General features: G+C 46.2%; 37 non-coding genes across 37 annotated transcripts; all 37 read left to right on the top strand.

Annotated features, from left to right (window-relative positions):
* Nucleotides 1–19: 19 nt before the first annotated feature.
* On the top strand, nt 20–138 carry LOC126676042 (5S ribosomal RNA). The gene has a single exon (XR_007640217.1). It is a non-coding gene; the product is annotated as a 5S ribosomal RNA (ribosomal RNA).
* A 221-nt stretch (nt 139–359) lies between these two features.
* LOC126676029 (5S ribosomal RNA) lies at nt 360–478 on the top strand. The gene has a single exon (XR_007640206.1). It is a non-coding gene; the product is annotated as a 5S ribosomal RNA (ribosomal RNA).
* Nucleotides 479–699: 221 nt separating this feature from the next.
* LOC126675780 (5S ribosomal RNA) lies at nt 700–818 on the top strand. The gene has a single exon (XR_007639973.1). It is a non-coding gene; the product is annotated as a 5S ribosomal RNA (ribosomal RNA).
* A 208-nt stretch (nt 819–1,026) lies between these two features.
* On the top strand, nt 1,027–1,145 carry LOC126675807 (5S ribosomal RNA). The gene has a single exon (XR_007639998.1). It is a non-coding gene; the product is annotated as a 5S ribosomal RNA (ribosomal RNA).
* A 213-nt stretch (nt 1,146–1,358) lies between these two features.
* On the top strand, nt 1,359–1,477 carry LOC126675754 (5S ribosomal RNA). The gene has a single exon (XR_007639949.1). It is a non-coding gene; the product is annotated as a 5S ribosomal RNA (ribosomal RNA).
* A 220-nt stretch (nt 1,478–1,697) lies between these two features.
* LOC126675680 (5S ribosomal RNA) lies at nt 1,698–1,816 on the top strand. Its single transcript, XR_007639878.1, has one exon. It is a non-coding gene; the product is annotated as a 5S ribosomal RNA (ribosomal RNA).
* Nucleotides 1,817–2,024: 208 nt separating this feature from the next.
* Nucleotides 2,025–2,143, top strand: LOC126675806 (5S ribosomal RNA). Its single transcript, XR_007639997.1, has one exon. It is a non-coding gene; the product is annotated as a 5S ribosomal RNA (ribosomal RNA).
* A 213-nt stretch (nt 2,144–2,356) lies between these two features.
* LOC126675690 (5S ribosomal RNA) lies at nt 2,357–2,475 on the top strand. The gene has a single exon (XR_007639888.1). It is a non-coding gene; the product is annotated as a 5S ribosomal RNA (ribosomal RNA).
* A 213-nt stretch (nt 2,476–2,688) lies between these two features.
* Nucleotides 2,689–2,807, top strand: LOC126675803 (5S ribosomal RNA). The gene has a single exon (XR_007639995.1). It is a non-coding gene; the product is annotated as a 5S ribosomal RNA (ribosomal RNA).
* Nucleotides 2,808–3,020: 213 nt separating this feature from the next.
* Nucleotides 3,021–3,139, top strand: LOC126675679 (5S ribosomal RNA). The gene has a single exon (XR_007639877.1). It is a non-coding gene; the product is annotated as a 5S ribosomal RNA (ribosomal RNA).
* A 208-nt stretch (nt 3,140–3,347) lies between these two features.
* On the top strand, nt 3,348–3,466 carry LOC126675802 (5S ribosomal RNA). Its single transcript, XR_007639994.1, has one exon. It is a non-coding gene; the product is annotated as a 5S ribosomal RNA (ribosomal RNA).
* A 213-nt stretch (nt 3,467–3,679) lies between these two features.
* Nucleotides 3,680–3,798, top strand: LOC126675689 (5S ribosomal RNA). The gene has a single exon (XR_007639887.1). It is a non-coding gene; the product is annotated as a 5S ribosomal RNA (ribosomal RNA).
* A 213-nt stretch (nt 3,799–4,011) lies between these two features.
* Nucleotides 4,012–4,130, top strand: LOC126675801 (5S ribosomal RNA). Its single transcript, XR_007639993.1, has one exon. It is a non-coding gene; the product is annotated as a 5S ribosomal RNA (ribosomal RNA).
* A 213-nt stretch (nt 4,131–4,343) lies between these two features.
* On the top strand, nt 4,344–4,461 carry LOC126675913 (5S ribosomal RNA). The gene has a single exon (XR_007640099.1). It is a non-coding gene; the product is annotated as a 5S ribosomal RNA (ribosomal RNA).
* A 214-nt stretch (nt 4,462–4,675) lies between these two features.
* Nucleotides 4,676–4,794, top strand: LOC126675752 (5S ribosomal RNA). Its single transcript, XR_007639947.1, has one exon. It is a non-coding gene; the product is annotated as a 5S ribosomal RNA (ribosomal RNA).
* A 221-nt stretch (nt 4,795–5,015) lies between these two features.
* Nucleotides 5,016–5,133, top strand: LOC126675912 (5S ribosomal RNA). The gene has a single exon (XR_007640098.1). It is a non-coding gene; the product is annotated as a 5S ribosomal RNA (ribosomal RNA).
* Nucleotides 5,134–5,354: 221 nt separating this feature from the next.
* Nucleotides 5,355–5,473, top strand: LOC126675748 (5S ribosomal RNA). The gene has a single exon (XR_007639943.1). It is a non-coding gene; the product is annotated as a 5S ribosomal RNA (ribosomal RNA).
* Nucleotides 5,474–5,694: 221 nt separating this feature from the next.
* Nucleotides 5,695–5,813, top strand: LOC126675799 (5S ribosomal RNA). The gene has a single exon (XR_007639991.1). It is a non-coding gene; the product is annotated as a 5S ribosomal RNA (ribosomal RNA).
* A 202-nt stretch (nt 5,814–6,015) lies between these two features.
* Nucleotides 6,016–6,134, top strand: LOC126675688 (5S ribosomal RNA). Its single transcript, XR_007639886.1, has one exon. It is a non-coding gene; the product is annotated as a 5S ribosomal RNA (ribosomal RNA).
* A 213-nt stretch (nt 6,135–6,347) lies between these two features.
* Nucleotides 6,348–6,466, top strand: LOC126675770 (5S ribosomal RNA). The gene has a single exon (XR_007639964.1). It is a non-coding gene; the product is annotated as a 5S ribosomal RNA (ribosomal RNA).
* A 208-nt stretch (nt 6,467–6,674) lies between these two features.
* Nucleotides 6,675–6,792, top strand: LOC126675911 (5S ribosomal RNA). The gene has a single exon (XR_007640097.1). It is a non-coding gene; the product is annotated as a 5S ribosomal RNA (ribosomal RNA).
* A 214-nt stretch (nt 6,793–7,006) lies between these two features.
* Nucleotides 7,007–7,125, top strand: LOC126675750 (5S ribosomal RNA). Its single transcript, XR_007639945.1, has one exon. It is a non-coding gene; the product is annotated as a 5S ribosomal RNA (ribosomal RNA).
* Nucleotides 7,126–7,345: 220 nt separating this feature from the next.
* LOC126676017 (5S ribosomal RNA) lies at nt 7,346–7,464 on the top strand. The gene has a single exon (XR_007640195.1). It is a non-coding gene; the product is annotated as a 5S ribosomal RNA (ribosomal RNA).
* A 220-nt stretch (nt 7,465–7,684) lies between these two features.
* LOC126675797 (5S ribosomal RNA) lies at nt 7,685–7,803 on the top strand. Its single transcript, XR_007639989.1, has one exon. It is a non-coding gene; the product is annotated as a 5S ribosomal RNA (ribosomal RNA).
* A 202-nt stretch (nt 7,804–8,005) lies between these two features.
* LOC126675920 (5S ribosomal RNA) lies at nt 8,006–8,124 on the top strand. Its single transcript, XR_007640105.1, has one exon. It is a non-coding gene; the product is annotated as a 5S ribosomal RNA (ribosomal RNA).
* Nucleotides 8,125–8,345: 221 nt separating this feature from the next.
* On the top strand, nt 8,346–8,464 carry LOC126675796 (5S ribosomal RNA). The gene has a single exon (XR_007639988.1). It is a non-coding gene; the product is annotated as a 5S ribosomal RNA (ribosomal RNA).
* A 202-nt stretch (nt 8,465–8,666) lies between these two features.
* Nucleotides 8,667–8,785, top strand: LOC126675686 (5S ribosomal RNA). Its single transcript, XR_007639884.1, has one exon. It is a non-coding gene; the product is annotated as a 5S ribosomal RNA (ribosomal RNA).
* Nucleotides 8,786–8,998: 213 nt separating this feature from the next.
* Nucleotides 8,999–9,117, top strand: LOC126675769 (5S ribosomal RNA). The gene has a single exon (XR_007639963.1). It is a non-coding gene; the product is annotated as a 5S ribosomal RNA (ribosomal RNA).
* A 208-nt stretch (nt 9,118–9,325) lies between these two features.
* LOC126675910 (5S ribosomal RNA) lies at nt 9,326–9,443 on the top strand. Its single transcript, XR_007640096.1, has one exon. It is a non-coding gene; the product is annotated as a 5S ribosomal RNA (ribosomal RNA).
* A 214-nt stretch (nt 9,444–9,657) lies between these two features.
* Nucleotides 9,658–9,776, top strand: LOC126675749 (5S ribosomal RNA). Its single transcript, XR_007639944.1, has one exon. It is a non-coding gene; the product is annotated as a 5S ribosomal RNA (ribosomal RNA).
* Nucleotides 9,777–9,996: 220 nt separating this feature from the next.
* On the top strand, nt 9,997–10,115 carry LOC126676006 (5S ribosomal RNA). The gene has a single exon (XR_007640184.1). It is a non-coding gene; the product is annotated as a 5S ribosomal RNA (ribosomal RNA).
* Nucleotides 10,116–10,335: 220 nt separating this feature from the next.
* Nucleotides 10,336–10,454, top strand: LOC126675795 (5S ribosomal RNA). Its single transcript, XR_007639987.1, has one exon. It is a non-coding gene; the product is annotated as a 5S ribosomal RNA (ribosomal RNA).
* A 202-nt stretch (nt 10,455–10,656) lies between these two features.
* On the top strand, nt 10,657–10,775 carry LOC126675919 (5S ribosomal RNA). The gene has a single exon (XR_007640104.1). It is a non-coding gene; the product is annotated as a 5S ribosomal RNA (ribosomal RNA).
* Nucleotides 10,776–10,996: 221 nt separating this feature from the next.
* LOC126675909 (5S ribosomal RNA) lies at nt 10,997–11,114 on the top strand. Its single transcript, XR_007640095.1, has one exon. It is a non-coding gene; the product is annotated as a 5S ribosomal RNA (ribosomal RNA).
* A 221-nt stretch (nt 11,115–11,335) lies between these two features.
* LOC126675923 (5S ribosomal RNA) lies at nt 11,336–11,454 on the top strand. Its single transcript, XR_007640108.1, has one exon. It is a non-coding gene; the product is annotated as a 5S ribosomal RNA (ribosomal RNA).
* Nucleotides 11,455–11,674: 220 nt separating this feature from the next.
* On the top strand, nt 11,675–11,793 carry LOC126675995 (5S ribosomal RNA). Its single transcript, XR_007640173.1, has one exon. It is a non-coding gene; the product is annotated as a 5S ribosomal RNA (ribosomal RNA).
* Nucleotides 11,794–12,014: 221 nt separating this feature from the next.
* Nucleotides 12,015–12,133, top strand: LOC126675616 (5S ribosomal RNA). The gene has a single exon (XR_007639818.1). It is a non-coding gene; the product is annotated as a 5S ribosomal RNA (ribosomal RNA).
* Nucleotides 12,134–12,144: the final 11 nt, after the last annotated feature.

Genomic DNA, 12,144 nt, shown 5'->3' with positions numbered 1-12,144 from the left:
TGATCGTGCAAGGTATGACGGGTGCGATCATACCAGCACTAATGCACCGGATCCCATCAGAACTCCGAAGTGAAACGTGCTTGGGCGAGAGCAGTACTAGGATGGGTGACCTCCTGGGAAGTCCTCGTGTTGCACCCCTTTTTTGCATTTCCTGCGGTCCGCGCCTGCATTTTCTGCTATTATTAGCGCCGAGAGATAAACAAAACGAGCAACGAGCAACGAGCAACTGCAAGTCAGGGACTAAACGGGAAATAATGGAAAAAGTTCAGGGACCAAAACGTACTTTTAAAGATAGTTTTTATTTTGGTTGAATGAGTTGCAACGCAGCAGATATATACGATGATCGTGCAAGTTATGACGGGTGCGATCATACCAGCACTAATGCACCGGATCCCATCAGAACTCCGAAGTGAAACGTGCTTGGGCGAGAGCAGTACTAGGATGGGTGACCTCCTGGGAAGTCCTCGTGTTGCACCCCTTTTTTGCATTTCCTGCGGTCCGCGCCTGCATTTTCTGCTATTATTAGCGCCGAGAGATAAACAAAACGAGCAACGAGCAACGAGCAACTGCAAGTCAGGGACTAAACGGGAAATAATGGAAAAAGTTCAGGGACCAAAACGTACTTTTAAAGATAGTTTTTATTTTGGTTGAATGAGTTGCAACGCAGCAGATATATACGATGATCGTGCAAGGTATGACGGGTGCGATCATACCAGCACTAATGCACCGGATCCCATCAGAACTCGGAAGTTAAAGGTGCTTGGACGAGAGCAGTACTAGGATGGGTGACCTCCTGGGAAGTCCTCGTGTTGCACCCCTTTTTTGCATTTTTGCGGTCCGCGCCTGCATTTTCTGCTATTATTAGCGCCGAGAGAGCAACGAGCAACGAGCAACTGCAAGTCAGGTACTAAACGGGAAATAATGGAAAAAGTTCAGGGACCAAAACGTACTTTTAAAGATAGTTTTTATTTTGGTTGAATGAGTTGCAACGCAGCAGATATATACGATGATCGTGCAAGGTATGACGGGTGCGATCATACCAGCACTAATGCACCGGATCCCATCAGAACTCCGATGTTAAACGTGCTTGTGCGAGAGCAGTACTAGGATGGGTGACCTCCTGGGAAGTCCTCGTGTTGCACCCCTTTTTTGCATTTTTGCGGTCCGCGCCTGCATTTTCTGCTATTATTAGCGCCGAGAGATAAAAAAAACGAGCAACGAGCAACTGCAAGTCAGGGACTAAACGGGAAATAATGGAAAACGTTCAGGGACCAAAACGTACTTTTAAAGATAGTTTTTATTTTGGTTGAATTAGTTGCAACGCAGCAGATATATACGATGATCGTGCAAGGTATGACGGGTGTGATCATACCAGCAGTAATGCACCGGATCCCATCAGATCTCCGAAGTTAAACGTGCTTGGGCGAGAGCAGTACTAGGATGGGTGACCTCCTGGGAAGTCCTCGTGTTGCACCCCTTTTTTGCATTTTTGCGGTCCGCGCCTGCATTTTCTGCTATTATTAGCGCCGAGAGATAAACAAAACGAGCAACGAGCAACGAGCAACTGCAAGTCAGGGACTAAACGGGAAATAATGGAAAAAGTTCAGGGACCAAAACGTACTTTTAAAGATAGTTTTTATTTTGGTTGAATGAGTTGCAACGCAGCAGATATATACGATGATCGTGCAAGGTATGACGGGTGCGATCATACCAGCACTAATGCACCGGATCCCATCAGAACTCTGAAGTGAAACGTGCTTGGGCGAGAGCAGTACTAGGATGGGTGACCTCCTGGGAAGTCCTCGTGTTGCACCCCTTTTTTGGATTTTTGCGGTCCGCGCCTGCATTTTCTGCTATTATTAGCGCCGAGAGAGCAACGAGCAACGAGCAACTGCAAGTCAGGGACTAAACGGGAAATAATAGAAAAAGTTCAGGGACCAAAACGTACTTTTAAAGATAGTTTTTATTTTGGTTGAATGAGTTGCAACGCAGCAGATATATACGATGATCGTGCAAGGTATGACGGGTGCGATCATACCAGCACTAATGCACCGGATCCCATCAGAACTCCGATGTTAAACGTGCTTGTGCGAGAGCAGTACTAGGATGGGTGACCTCCTGGGAAGTCCTCGTGTTGCACCCCTTTTTTGCATTTTTGCGGTCCGCGCCTGCATTTTCTGCTATTATTAGCGCCGAGAGATAAAAAAAACGAGCAACGAGCAACTGCAAGTCAGGGACTAAACGGGAAATAATGGAAAACGTTCAGGGACCAAAACGTACTTTTAAAGATAGTTTTTATTTTGGTTGAATGAGTTGCAACGCAGCAGATATATACGATGATCGTGCAAGGTATGACGGGTGTGATCATACCAGCACTAATGCACCGGATCCCATCAGATCTCCGAAGTTAAACGTGCTTGGGCGAGAGCAGTACTAGGATGGGTGACCTCCTGGGAAGTCCTCGCGTTGCACCCCTTTTTTGCATTTTTGCGGTCCGCGCCTGCATTTTCTGCTATTATTAGCGCCGAGAGATAAACAAAACGAGCAACGAGCAACTGCAAGTCATGGACTAAACGGGAAATAATGGAAAAAGTTCAGGGACCAAAACGTACTTTTAAAGATAGTTTTTATTTTGGTTGAATGAGTTGCAACGCAGCAGATATATACGATGATCGTGCAAGGTATGACGGGTGCGATCATACCAGCACTAATGCACCGGATCCCATCAGAACTCCGATGTTAAACGTGCTTGTGCGAGAGCAGTACTAGGATGGGTGACCTCCTGGGAAGTCCTCGTGTTGCACCCCTTTTTTGCATTTTTGCGGTCCGCGCCTGCATTTTCTGCTATTATTAGCGCCGAGAGATAAAAAAAACGAGCAACGAGCAACTGCAAGTCATGGACTAAACGGGAAATAATGGAAAAAGTTCAGGGACCAAAACGTACTTTTAAAGATAGTTTTTATTTTGGTTGAATGAGTTGCAACGCAGCAGATATATACGATGATCGTGCAAGGTATGACGGGTGCGATCATACCAGCACTAATGCACCGGATCCCATCAGAACTCTGAAGTGAAACGTGCTTGGGCGAGAGCAGTACTAGGATGGGTGACCTCCTGGGAAGTCCTCGTGTTGCACCCCTTTTTTGGATTTTTGCGGTCCGCGCCTGCATTTTCTGCTATTATTAGCGCCGAGAGAGCAACGAGCAACGAGCAACTGCAAGTCAGGGACTAAACGGGAAATAATAGAAAAAGTTCAGGGACCAAAACGTACTTTTAAAGATAGTTTTTATTTTGGTTGAATGAGTTGCAACGCAGCAGATATATACGATGATCGTGCAAGGTATGACGGGTGCGATCATACCAGCACTAATGCACCGGATCCCATCAGAACTCCGATGTTAAACGTGCTTGTGCGAGAGCAGTACTAGGATGGGTGACCTCCTGGGAAGTCCTCGTGTTGCACCCCTTTTTTGCATTTTTGCGGTCCGCGCCTGCATTTTCTGCTATTATTAGCGCCGAGAGATAAAAAAAACGAGCAACGAGCAACTGCAAGTCAGGGACTAAACGGGAAATAATGGAAAACGTTCAGGGACCAAAACGTACTTTTAAAGATAGTTTTTATTTTGGTTGAATGAGTTGCAACGCAGCAGATATATACGATGATCGTGCAAGGTATGACGGGTGTGATCATACCAGCACTAATGCACCGGATCCCATCAGATCTCCGAAGTTAAACGTGCTTGGGCGAGAGCAGTACTAGGATGGGTGACCTCCTGGGAAGTCCTCGCGTTGCACCCCTTTTTTGCATTTTTGCGGTCCGCGCCTGCATTTTCTGCTATTATTAGCGCCGAGAGATAAACAAAACGAGCAACGAGCAACTGCAAGTCATGGACTAAACGGGAAATAATGGAAAAAGTTCAGGGACCAAAACGTACTTTTAAAGATAGTTTTTATTTTGGTTGAATGAGTTGCAACGCAGCAGATATATACGATGATCGTGCAAGGTATGACGGGTGCGATCATACCAGCACTAATGCACCGGATCCCATCAGAACTCCGATGTTAAACGTGCTTGTGCGAGAGCAGTACTAGGATGGGTGACCTCCTGGGAAGTCCTCGTGTTGCACCCCTTTTTTGCATTTTTGCGGTCCGCGCCTGCATTTTCTGCTATTATTAGCGCCGAGAGATAAAAAAAACGAGCAACGAGCAACTGCAAGTCAGGGACTAAACGGGAAATAATGGAAAACGTTCAGGGACCAAAACGTACTTTTAAAGATAGTTTTTATTTTGGTTGAATGAGTTGCAACGCAGCAGATATATACGATGATCGTGCAAGGTATGACGGGTGCGATCATACCAGCACTAATGCACCGGATCCCATCAGAACTCCAAAGTGAAACGTGCTTGGCGAGAGCAGTACTAGGATGGGTGACCTCCTGGGAAGTCCTCGTGTTGCACCCCTTTTTTGCATTTCCTGAGGTCCGCGCCTGCATTTTCTGCTATTATTAGCGCCGAGAGATAAACAAAACGAGCAACGAGCAACTGCAAGTCAGGGACTAAACGGGAAATAATGGAAAAAGTTCAGGGACCAAAACATACTTTTAAAGATAGTTTTTATTTTGGTTGAATGAGTTGCAACGCAGCAGATATATACGATGATCGTGCAAGGTATGACGGGTGCGATCATACCAGCACTAATGCACCGGATCTTATCAGATCTCCGAAGTTAAACGTGCTTGGGCGAGAGCAGTACTAGGATGGGTGACCTCCTGGGAAGTCCTCGTGTTGCACCCCTTTTTTGCATTTTTGCGGTCCGCGCCTGCATTTTTTGCTATTATTAGCGCCGAGAGATAAACAAAACGAGCAACGAGCAACGAGCAACTGCAAGTCAGGGACTAAACGGGAAATAATGGAAAAAGTTCAGGGACCAAAACGTACTTTTAAAGATAGTTTTTATTTTTGGTTGAATGAGTTGCAACGCAGCAGATATATACGATGATCGTGCAAGGTATGACGGGTGCGATCATACCAGCACTAATGCACCGGATCCCATCAGAACTCCAAAGTGAAACGTGCTTGGCGAGAGCAGTACTAGGATGGGTGACCTCCTGGGAAGTCCTCGTGTTGCACCCCTTTTTTGCATTTCCTGAGGTCCGCGCCTGCATTTTCTGCTATTATTAGCGCCGAGAGATAAACAAAACGAGCAACGAGCAACGAGCAACTGCAAGTCAGGGACTAAACGGGAAATAATGGAAAACGTTCAGGGACCAAAACGTACTTTTAAAGATAGTTTTTATTTTGGTTGAATGAGTTGCAACGCAGCAGATATATACGATGATCGTGCAAGTTATGACGGGTGCGATCATACCAGCACTAATGCACCGGATCCCATCAGAACTCCTAAGTGAAACGTGCTTGGGCGAGAGCAGTACTAGGATGGGTGACCTCCTGGGAAGTCCTCGTGTTGCACCCCTTTTTTGCATTTCCTGCGGTCCGCGCCTGCATTTTCTGCTATTATTAGCGCCGAGAGATAAACAAAACGAGCAACGAGCAACGAGCAACTGCAAGTCAGGGACTAAACGGGAAATAATGGAAAAAGTTCAGGGACCAAAACGTACTTTTAAAGATAGTTTTTATTTTGGTTGAATGAGTTGCAACGCAGCAGATATATACGATGATCGTGCAAGGTATGACGGGTGCGATTATACCAGCACTAATGCACCGGATCCCATCAGAACTCGGAAGTTAAAGGTGCTTGGGCGAGAGCAGTACTAAGATGGGTGACCTCCTGGGAAGTCCTCGTGTTGCACCCCTTTTTTGCATTTTCTGCGGTCCGCGCCTGCATTTTCTGCTATTATTAGCGCCGAGAGAGCAACGAGCAACTGCAAGTCAGGGACTAAACGGGAAATAATGGAAAAAGTTCAGGGACCAAAACGTACTTTTAAAGATAGTTTTTATTTTGGTTGAATGAGTTGCAACGCAGCAGATATATACGATGATCGTGCAAGGTATGACGGGTGTGATCATACCAGCACTAATGCACCGGATCCCATCAGATCTCCGAAGTTAAACGTGCTTGGGCGAGAGCAGTACTAGGATGGGTGACCTCCTGGGAAGTCCTCGCGTTGCACCCCTTTTTTGCATTTTTGCGGTCCGCGCCTGCATTTTCTGCTATTATTAGCGCCGAGAGATAAACAAAACGAGCAACGAGCAACTGCAAGTCATGGACTAAACGGGAAATAATGGAAAAAGTTCAGGGACCAAAACGTACTTTTAAAGATAGTTTTTATTTTGGTTGAATGAGTTGCAACGCAGCAGATATATACGATGATCGTGCAAGGTATGACGGGTGCGATCATACCAGCACTAATGCACCGGATCCCATCAGAACTTCGAAGTGAAATGTGCTTGGGCGAGAGCAGTACTAGGATGGGTGACCTCCTGGGAAGTCCTCGTGTTGCACTCCTTTTTTGCATTTTTGCGGTCCGCGCCTGCATTTTCTGCTATTATTAGCGCCGAGAGAGCAACGAGCAACGAGCAACTGCAAGTCAGGGACTAAACGGGAAATAATGGAAAAAGTTCAGGGACCAAAACGTACTTTTAAAGATAGTTTTTATTTTGGTTGAATGAGTTGCAACGCAGCAGATATATACGATGATCGTGCAAGGTATGACGGGTGCGATCATACCAGCACTAATGCACCGGATCCCATCAGAACTCCAAAGTGAAACGTGCTTGGCGAGAGCAGTACTAGGATGGGTGACCTCCTGGGAAGTCCTCGTGTTGCACCCCTTTTTTGCATTTCCTGAGGTCCGCGCCTGCATTTTCTGCTATTATTAGCGCCGAGAGATAAACAAAACGAGCAACGAGCAACTGCAAGTCAGGGACTAAACGGGAAATAATGGAAAAAGTTCAGGGACCAAAACATACTTTTAAAGATAGTTTTTATTTTGGTTGAATGAGTTGCAACGCAGCAGATATATACGATGATCGTGCAAGGTATGACGGGTGCGATCATACCAGCACTAATGCACCGGATCTTATCAGATCTCCGAAGTTAAACGTGCTTGGGCGAGAGCAGTACTAGGATGGGTGACCTCCTGGGAAGTCCTCGTGTTGCACCCCTTTTTTGCATTTTTGCGGTCCGCGCCTGCATTTTTTGCTATTATTAGCGCCGAGAGATAAACAAAACGAGCAACGAGCAACGAGCAACTGCAAGTCAGGGACTAAACGGGAAATAATGGAAAAAGTTCAGGGACCAAAACGTACTTTTAAAGATAGTTTTTATTTTGGTTGAATGAGTTGCAACGCAGCAGATATATACGATGATCGTGCAAGTTATGACGGGTGCGATCATACCAGCACTAATGCACCGGATCCCATCAGAACTCCGAAGTGAAACGTGCTTGGGCGAGAGCAGTACTAGGATGGGTGACCTCCTGGGAAGTCCTCGTGTTGCACCCCTTTTTTGCATTTCCTGCGGTCCGCGCCTGCATTTTCTGCTATTATTAGCGCCGAGAATAAACAAAACGAGCAACGAGCAACGAGCAACTGCAAGTCAGGGACTAAACGGGAAATAATGGAAAAAGTTCAGGGACCAAAACGTACTTTTAAAGATAGTTTTTATTTTGGTTGAATGAGTTGCAACGCAGCAGATATATACGATGATCGTGCAAGGTATGACGGGTGCGATTATACCAGCACTAATGCACCGGATCCCATCAGAACTCGGAAGTTAAAGGTGCTTGGGCGAGAGCAGTACTAAGATGGGTGACCTCCTGGGAAGTCCTCGTGTTGCACCCCTTTTTTGCATTTTCTGCGGTCCGCGCCTGCATTTTCTGCTATTATTAGCGCCGAGAGAGCAACGAGCAACTGCAAGTCAGGGACTAAACGGGAAATAATGGAAAAAGTTCAGGGACCAAAACGTACTTTTAAAGATAGTTTTTATTTTGGTTGAATGAGTTGCAACACAGCAGATATATACGATGATCGTGCAAGGTATGACGGGTGCGATCATACCAGCACTAATGCACCGGATCCCATCAGAACTCCGAAGTGAAACGTGCTTGGGCGAGAGCATTAATAGGATGGGTGACCTCCTGGGAAGTCCTCGTGTTGCCCCCCTTTTTTGCATTTCCTGCGGTCCGCGCCTGCATTTTCTGCTATTATTAGCGCCGAGAGATAAACAAAACGAGCAACGAGCAACGAGCAACTGCAAGTCAGGGACTAAACGGGAAATAATGGAAAAAGTTCAGGGACCAAAACGTACTTTTAAAGATAGTTTTTATTTTGGTTGAATGAGTTGCAACGCAGCAGATATATACGATGATCGTGCAAGGTATGACGGGTGCGATTATACCAGCACTAATGCACCGGATCCCATCAGAACTCGGAAGTTAAAGGTGCTTGGGCGAGAGCAGTACTAAGATGGGTGACCTCCTGGGAAGTCCTCGTGTTGCACCCCTTTTTTGCATTTTCTGCGGTCCGCGCCTGCATTTTCTGCTATTATTAGCGCCGAGAGAGCAACGAGCAACTGCAAGTCAGGGACTAAACGGGAAATAATGGAAAAAGTTCAGGGACCAAAACGTACTTTTAAAGATAGTTTTTATTTTGGTTGAATGAGTTGCAACGCAGCAGATATATACGATGATCGTGCAAGGTATGACGGGTGTGATCATACCAGCACTAATGCACCGGATCCCATCAGATCTCCGAAGTTAAACGTGCTTGGGCGAGAGCAGTACTAGGATGGGTGACCTCCTGGGAAGTCCTCGCGTTGCACCCCTTTTTTGCATTTTTGCGGTCCGCGCCTGCATTTTCTGCTATTATTAGCGCCGAGAGATAAACAAAACGAGCAACGAGCAACTGCAAGTCATGGACTAAACGGGAAATAATGGAAAAGGTTCAGGGACCAAAACGTACTTTTAAAGATAGTTTTTATTTTGGTTGAATGAGTTGCAACGCAGCAGATATATACGATGATCGTGCAAGGTATGACGGGTGCGATCATACCAGCACTAATGCACCGGATCCCATCAGAACTTCGAAGTGAAATGTGCTTGGGCGAGAGCAGTACTAGGATGGGTGACCTCCTGGGAAGTCCTCGTGTTGCACTCCTTTTTTGCATTTTTGCGGTCCGCGCCTGCATTTTCTGCTATTATTAGCGCCGAGAGAGCAACGAGCAACGAGCAACTGCAAGTCAGGGACTAAACGGGAAATAATGGAAAAAGTTCAGGGACCAAAACGTACTTTTAAAGATAGTTTTTATTTTGGTTGAATGAGTTGCAACGCAGCAGATATATACGATGATCGTGCAAGGTATGACGGGTGCGATCATACCAGCACTAATGCACCGGATCCCATCAGAACTCCAAAGTGAAACGTGCTTGGCGAGAGCAGTACTAGGATGGGTGACCTCCTGGGAAGTCCTCGTGTTGCACCCCTTTTTTGCATTTCCTGAGGTCCGCGCCTGCATTTTCTGCTATTATTAGCGCCGAGAGATAAACAAAACGAGCAACGAGCAACTGCAAGTCAGGGACTAAACGGGAAATAATGGAAAAAGTTCAGGGACCAAAACATACTTTTAAAGATAGTTTTTATTTTGGTTGAATGAGTTGCAACGCAGCAGATATATACGATGATCGTGCAAGGTATGACGGGTGCGATCATACCAGCACTAATGCACCGGATCTTATCAGATCTCCGAAGTTAAACGTGCTTGGGCGAGAGCAGTACTAGGATGGGTGACCTCCTGGGAAGTCCTCGTGTTGCACCCCTTTTTTGCATTTTTGCGGTCCGCGCCTGCATTTTTTGCTATTATTAGCGCCGAGAGATAAACAAAACGAGCAACGAGCAACGAGCAACTGCAAGTCAGGGACTAAACGGGAAATAATGGAAAAAGTTCAGGGACCAAAACGTACTTTTAAAGATAGTTTTTATTTTGGTTGAATGAGTTGCAACGCAGCAGATATATACGATGATCGTGCAAGTTATGACGGGTGCGATCATACCAGCACTAATGCACCGGATCCCATCAGAACTCCGAAGTGAAACGTGCTTGGGCGAGAGCAGTACTAGGATGGGTGACCTCCTGGGAAGTCCTCGTGTTGCACCCCTTTTTTGCATTTCCTGCGGTCCGCGCCTGCATTTTCTGCTATTATTAGCGCCGAGAATAAACAAAACGAGCAACGAGCAACGAGCAACTGCAAGTCAGGGACTAAACGGGAAATAATGGAAAAAGTTCAGGGACCAAAACGTACTTTTAAAGATAGTTTTTATTTTGGTTGAATGAGTTGCAACGCAGCAGATATATACGATGATCGTGCAAGGTATGACGGGTGCGATTATACCAGCACTAATGCACCGGATCCCATCAGAACTCGGAAGTTAAAGGTGCTTGGGCGAGAGCAGTACTAAGATGGGTGACCTCCTGGGAAGTCCTCGTGTTGCACCCCTTTTTTGCATTTTCTGCGGTCCGCGCCTGCATTTTCTGCTATTATTAGCGCCGAGAGAGCAACGAGCAACTGCAAGTCAGGGACTAAACGGGAAATAATGGAAAAAGTTCAGGGACCAAAACGTACTTTTAAAGATAGTTTTTATTTTGGTTGAATGAGTTGCAACACAGCAGATATATACGATGATCGTGCAAGGTATGACGGGTGCGATCATACCAGCACTAATGCACCGGATCCCATCAGAACTCCGAAGTGAAACGTGCTTGGGCGAGAGCATTAATAGGATGGGTGACCTCCTGGGAAGTCCTCGTGTTGCCCCCCTTTTTTGCATTTCCTGCGGTCCGCGCCTGCATTTTCTGCTATTATTAGCGCCGAGAGATAAACAAAACGAGCAACGAGCAACGAGCAACTGCAAGTCAGGGACTAAACGGGAAATAATGGAAAAAGTTCAGGGACCAAAACGTACTTTTAAAGATAGTTTTTATTTTGGTTGAATGAGTTGCAACGCAGCAGATATATACGATGATCGTGCAAGGTATGACGGGTGCGATCATACCAGCACTAATGCACCGGATCCCATCAGAACTCCAAAGTGAAACGTGCTTGGCGAGAGCAGTACTAGGATGGGTGACCTCCTGGGAAGTCCTCGTGTTGCACCCCTTTTTTGCATTTCCTGAGGTCCGCGCCTGCATTTTCTGCTATTATTAGCGCCGAGAGATAAACAAAACGAGCAACGAGCAACGAGCAACTGCAAGTCAGGGGCTAAACGGGAAATAATGGAAAAAGTTCAGGGACCAAAACATACTTTTAAAGATAGTTTTTATTTTGGTTGAATGAGTTGCAACGCAGCAGATATATACGATGATCGTGCAAGGTATGACGGGTGCGATCATACCAGCACTAATGCACCGGATCTTAACAGATCTCCGAAGTTAAACGTGCTTGGGCGAGAGCAGTACTAGGATGGGTGACCTCCTGGGAAGTCCTCATGTTGCACCCCTTTTTTGCATTTTTGCGGTCCGCGCCTGCATTTTTTGCTATTATTAGCGCCGAGAGATAAACAAAACGAGCAACGAGCAACGAGCAACTGCAAGTCAGGGACTAAACGGGAAATAATGGAAAAAGTTCACGGACCAAAACGTACTTTTAAAGATAGTTTTTATTTTTGTTGAATGAGTTGCAACGCAGCAGATATATACGATGATCGTGCAAGGTATGACGGGTGCGATCATACCAGCACTAATGCACCGGATCCCATCAGAACTCCGAAGTGAAACGTGCTTGGGCGAGAGCAGTACTAGGATGGGTGACCTCCTGGGAAGTCCTCGTGTTGCACCCCTTTTTTGCATTTCCTGAGGTCCGCGCCTGCATTTTCTGCTATTATTAGCGCCGAGAGATAAACAAAACGAGCAACGAGCAACGAGCAACTGCAAGCCAGGGACTAAACGGGAAATAATGGAAAAAGTTCAGGGACCAAAACATACTTTTAAAGATAGTTTTTATTTTGGTTGAATGAGTTGCAACGCAGCAGATATATACGATGACCGTGCAAGGTATGACGGGTGCGATCATACCAGCACTAATGCACCGGATCCCATCAGAACTCCGAAGTGAAACGTGCTTGGGCGAGAGCAGTACTAGGATGGGTGACCGCCTGGGAAGTCCTCGTGTTGCACCCCTTTTTTACATT

Source organism: Mercurialis annua, linkage group LG3 (genome assembly GCF_937616625.2).
Source record: "Mercurialis annua linkage group LG3, ddMerAnnu1.2, whole genome shotgun sequence".
Taxonomy (NCBI): domain Eukaryota; kingdom Viridiplantae; phylum Streptophyta; class Magnoliopsida; order Malpighiales; family Euphorbiaceae; genus Mercurialis; species Mercurialis annua.
This window is presented reverse-complemented; position numbering and strand designations above follow the sequence as displayed.